Source organism: Xyrauchen texanus, chromosome 26, assembly GCF_025860055.1.
Source record: "Xyrauchen texanus isolate HMW12.3.18 chromosome 26, RBS_HiC_50CHRs, whole genome shotgun sequence".
NCBI classification, from domain to species: Eukaryota; Metazoa; Chordata; class Actinopteri; order Cypriniformes; family Catostomidae; genus Xyrauchen; species Xyrauchen texanus.
In genome coordinates, this window is record NC_068301.1 from 6978288 (window position 1) to 6984287 (window position 6000).

A 6000-nucleotide genomic window follows, 5' to 3' on the forward strand; every position below is an offset into this window, starting at 1 on the left:
GCGTTTGTTGAATTAAATTCTCTCTCATCAATAACAAGGCGCCCCAATCAATACCAGCTTACAATTATATCAACACCCCCTCATGCTGTAACAAGCAGCTAATACTGTGACTAGGACTCCTCCTCCCTCACAAACACTCCGGCACACACAATACAATGTCATTCCTTCTCTCACTCTCTCTCTCTCACTCACTCACTCACTCACTCACTCACTCACTCACTCACTCACTCACTCACTCACTCACACACACACACACACACACACACACACAAACACACACAACATCTATTTCTTTTACACTTGGATGTATTATGATGTTTCTACTCTCTTTATCGCTCTTATACACACACATCTACACCTAAAACACAAACAAGGAAAAAATCTGAAAGGTTTTCCTGTGAAAACGCACCAATGTTTAGACAACTTTTAGCCTTTTGTTCATCATCTCTGCCTTTCCTGAATGATGGAGGCAGATTCAAGCAGAGACACACACTTTCTATGTTCAGCTGATCTAATGATCAGAGCTGACATATCATCAATACCCGGCTCAAGCCTGCCAATACCCCGAATACAAATCTATCCTCTGTGCCGTATAGCTCTCTTTCACCACACACAGATCAGGGTAATAATTGCACATTGATAATGTAGTCTTTATCACCAGTAGACTTCAGCTCATGTCTTATTAATGGATTACCTGCTCATCAATGCCAGGGAATGTTGTGAAATGTAGTTTTTCAGATGAGATTTATTTAGTCTGTGTTTCCGTTAAAAATGCTATTGCTAAAAAGTTTTATATTTGATCCTTTCTCCGTTTCTATGTTTATTGCACTTTGAAACATTTAAAGAAATATTCCGTGTTCAATACAAGTTAAGCTTAATCGACAGCGTTTGTGGCTTAATGTTGATTACTACAAAAGATAATTTCGACATGTCCCTCCATTTCTTTTAAAAAATAGCTAAAATCAAGGTTTCAGTTATGCAATTACAATCAGGGATGGATTACTGACCGAGCCAATGGAGCCAGTGCCCAGGGGCCCATGACTGCCCGGGTGGGGGCCTGGGCTTTAAGGTTGCATGATCCAGTTTGGCGATTTCCCCACTCAAAAACCCATCAACAATGAAAACGAACCCCCCACACCCCCTGCTCAACATCTTTTGGGAATGAAAATGAAAATAATCCATATTTCATAATCATAATCCATCCCTGTTTACAATGGAAGTGAATGGGGCCAGACGGTAAATGTTAAAATATCACTGTTTCAAAATTAAAACCACAAGACAAAAACAATATGCATGTAATCATGATTTTAGTGTGATAAAATTGCTTACTAACTTTTCTGTGTAAAGTTAAATTTTTACCGCTTTGTTGTCATGACTACATAATGCCTAAACCCTAAATTGCCTGTAAAAATGACAATTTAAACAACTTTACAGCTCACACAATACACACATTTTAACAAAAGAATTAAGGCAAGTGCTTCACATTTCAGCCTTTGAACCCTCTAAAAATTAGCCCCATTCACTTCCATTGTAAGTGCTTCACTGTAACAGATTTTTTCTATTTTAAAAGGAGGGATGAGTGATTTTTCGTGGTAATCAATAATATACAACAAATACTGTCGATTGAGTTTAATTTGTGTTGAACCCGTAATATTCCTTAAACACTGTAAGCTTAAGAGTACATAATAAGATTTATTAACAAAGTCTATATTACAATGACTCTAAATCAACTAAATTCTACATTAAATTATTTCACCAAACGTCCTTCCTTTGAGTCTCTAATCACACATGCAGTTCACAGTAGGCTGCTTACTTACATCTTGTAGCCTTTTTTCAAGCTTTTCTTGCACAGCCCGCCAAACATTCTTACAATTTTTTGATTTCACACATTTGCTTGTATGGGTTAAAATTTGTATTCCTTTTTCCATTAATGCATCCTTTCTGCTTGCTGCAAATTATAATAGAAAAAGTATTTTCCAGTTCCTACAGATTCTACCACGATTCCACGCTATGCTAGTTTTAACGTGATCAAAGACTCGGGAGACAGCAGCTGAAGACCCAGCAGTCAGTGTTGGTAAAAGACATCGACCCCCAAAGTGCTGGTGATGTGTCTTGCCTGTAGCGGCCTAATGCTATGACATGGAAGGGGCTATCAGTAGCACACAGACTAGCTTGAGAGGGGGAGCTGACTTTTCCCAGTAAGAGGCCTGCTAAATATGTGATCCACCGTTACAGTGGAAGAGGATAAAACCCCAATACCCATCTGTGATCTTTATGGGGTGCCGATTAAGTGTGTGTGTCTGTGTGTGGTTAGACAGAGTAAAAGGTAAAGCATTTATAGCTGAGCGCTAGCATAGTGAAACGAATGTGTTCGCTTAATTACAACAGTAGTTTACTCTATAAAATGACACATATGTAATATTAACCTGTGATTTTTACTCATCAAACATCAGTACACAGCTAATAACTCTGAATTTACTAACTAAACATATCTTTAAAACCACACATAAAAAAGCCTTTCCATTTTATTACATTTTCTGAGAATCTTAAACTTTTAAATGCCTTTAATGGCTAATAATATTCAATTCTTTACTGATTTCTATTCTCTCTCTTTTTACTCTGTCTCGCCTTGTGCTTTGAGACTGAGTGTGGGTAGATTTAGAACCGGGATCAATAAGAAATGTAGAAATCAATGCACTTAGCACTAGGAAATCAATGGGCCCTAATCGGGATGCCGATGGCACAAGTCAAAACAATTAAGAGAGAAGAAAAATGTTTAACAACCTCTACTCTCTTGCTTACACAGTGAAGAGAGAGGGAGAGCGAAAAAGAGAGGGAGAGAATGAATGAGGGAAGCAGCGCCGATGCGATTACAGCTGGGAATCAGGAAGTATAGAGGAGAAGAACGGCAAAGCTGAACATGGTTAGAGGGAAGTGGGCGAGAAAAAGGGAAGGAAGTACAGTCAATGAAATGGCTGCAGATGAAGAAAAATAGGGGATGAAAATAAAGAACAATAGACATGCAATTACCCACCAGAGAAGAAAAAGAAAAAAAACTACAGGAAAGGGGAAAGGGGAGGAGAGGTTTGACACAAATAATGAACGAGTCCTGGCAAGAAGGGTCCATTATGGACAACGGCCAACCTAAATGGACCATCACACAAGTTTAAATGGTGACTAAGCAAATTAGGGAGTCAAAGGTTAGTGTGCATATACACAGCCGTGTTTTTGATGTGCGAGCATAGCAGTTGGTTCAACGGTCCCATCAGATGGTCAAACACAGAGGCACTCATCCATGGGTAAGCATGTAAATCTAGCTGTCAATCACAACATGGCCCAATTAGCAAAGCACCCTGACCAGCTAGCATCCAGCCAAACAGGTGAGAAGCAAGCTAAGCAAAGCCCCATTGACTATATCATACAAAAGTATGGGATAGCTATAATGGCACAGGTTGACATGGAACGGGTGTTGTGATTTGGGGATGATCAATACCTGAACTTCATGCCGACCTCTACATCATCCTTAAGGCAGAGGGGGGAAATCAATGCGGAAGGGTCTATGACTCCTGACTAGTTTATAGATTGGTAAAGTACCAACTAATCAGCGACTTACTGAATCTGACACTGTGCCTATTAACCTATTGATATGACACTTGGCAATGTGAACAAATATGACGGCGGCGAGCCTACATACTCTCACACTCCACGGAAAGCAAGAATATACAGTTTAGGCCTAGACTTATTTAGCATTATCCAATTAAGAATATAGACAGTCGTTTTTAATTATTTGTGGCTAAAATGTAAACTACATAAACAAACGAAGAGAGCAACCGGAATGAAATATAGAAGAAAAAGAATTCAAGTAGAAATACAAAAAGCGAGAGAGGACAAGTGCAAGGAGTGTGAGTGAGTGATAAGATGAGAGAAAACGAGGGAAAGAGGAAGCAAAGGAGGCTTTATCAAAGGAGGTTACAGCATTAGGGGCTCAAAGGCAAGGGGGGATACCTCTGATATTTGGGATTAGAAAACATGTGGTGAAGTGGGCAGGGATTAACAGGATGTCGGAGAAAGAAAGAAAAAGAGAAGGGTGTTTGGGGGAGAAGAAGTGACAAAAATGATAGAAGTGTAAAATACTTACTGTCGAGACTTCTGTGCTTATTACATTTTCACTTGTTCATTTCTTATGTTATTTATGTGGGTAAACACACACACACACACACACACACACACACACACACACACACGTGTTGGGTTTCCATGTTTTATGGGGACTTTCCATAGACATAATGGTTTTTATACTGTACAAACTTTATATTCTATTATAAAGAATATAAATTCTTCTATCATAGAGATATATATATATATATATATATATACAGTAATTTGTTTGATGTCAGAGATAAAGGTTGCTAGGGTGATCGCTGTTGCCACCGGTGCAAATTGACCACCTCTGTAGCTGCTGAAAGAAAGAAAAAATGCACTTCAGCTCTTTTTATCCGTTTATGACAACAGAGCTGTTTGGTGAAGGAAACCCTTTTCGAGTTTCACAGCTTTCCAATCCCAAAAAACAATTCAAAAGAAAATTCAATAGGTCATGCATTGCATATTCCCAACATTTTTAAGGAATTTCCATATTTCTTTTTATTTCATTCATTTAAAAAAAATGAGGGAAGATTTAGAGAGGAAAGTATTTATATGTAGATTAGAGTGCATTTGTCCAGCGTTTACTACTTAACATCCACTCACAAGCTTCTAGCTGGACATCTGTGTGTGTTTGCTTCTCTCTTTTAATGTATGTGTGTGTGCATTTTGGTGCAGTGGGGGTTGATGTTTAGGCACTCTTGAAGGTTAGGTTCAGTGTCACTGGTCAAGGTCAGGTGTTAATGCATAGAGAGAGAGAAATGCATGATACCAAAACAAGAAAGGCAGAATTTGACCAAATACACAGACACTACACTATCAAGAGTGCATGACTGTTAGATGACCAGTCCCAATGCCAATCATTCTCTTTCTTTCCCCCTTTCTCTCTCTCTGTGTTTATCTCTTTCTTTCCACCCCTTACCAGTTTGACCACAGGGGTCAGCCTCCAGCGAATGAGGTCATTTGTCTGGGATGAAATTGACCTTCGACCCCTCAACTTGATCACTTGCCCGCATTCTAACCACCTGACGACCAACCAGCACAGAGCTTACAGAGTGTACGTGTGTGTGCATGCGTGTATGTGTTTGTCACAAAACAATCAAATCATTCTATTCATTCTGTATATAACATATAAATGGATAAATATTTTACAATCCTAAGTATACTGTATATTGGCAGTGTAGACAATAATATGTTCATAATATCAGCTCAGCACATCATTAACTGACTACCTATTCATTTGGATTTACCAATTCAGACTACTAAAAATTTTTTTTATGAATTCCTCAGAAGACTATTTTAACAATTAAAAATGTATTACCATTAAAATGAAAAACACACACAAGCACACACACACACACACACACACACACACACACACACACACACACACACACACACACACACACACACTTGATTTGGTCTCTAAGCACACAAACTATGTAATCCAAACCATCAATGTCAATACTTCACTGACTATTCTTATGATGACACATCAAAAAGTCAATGCATCAGCTCAAGAGAATCTAACCTATTGATTACAGTATCGAAGCCAAACAAGAGAATCCGCGGCAGAGTAAAGACTGCTATTGTCCATAAGGATCAATACTAAGTAAATTAAAACTAATTCCACCAGGATATCACAATGTAGCATCAATATGAAATAGCCTATATGATGTTAGAGGTATTATATATAAAACCATTTAATTAGACTATATCTATTTTATTTATACATTTTTACATGCTGCATTTGAAATGATAGCCTATGGAGCCTTATGCAGCATATTGGTATTACAATATTATATTAAGTTTAATAGACATTGGCAGCATATTTTGAATATTTTCACACCACTGGAACAG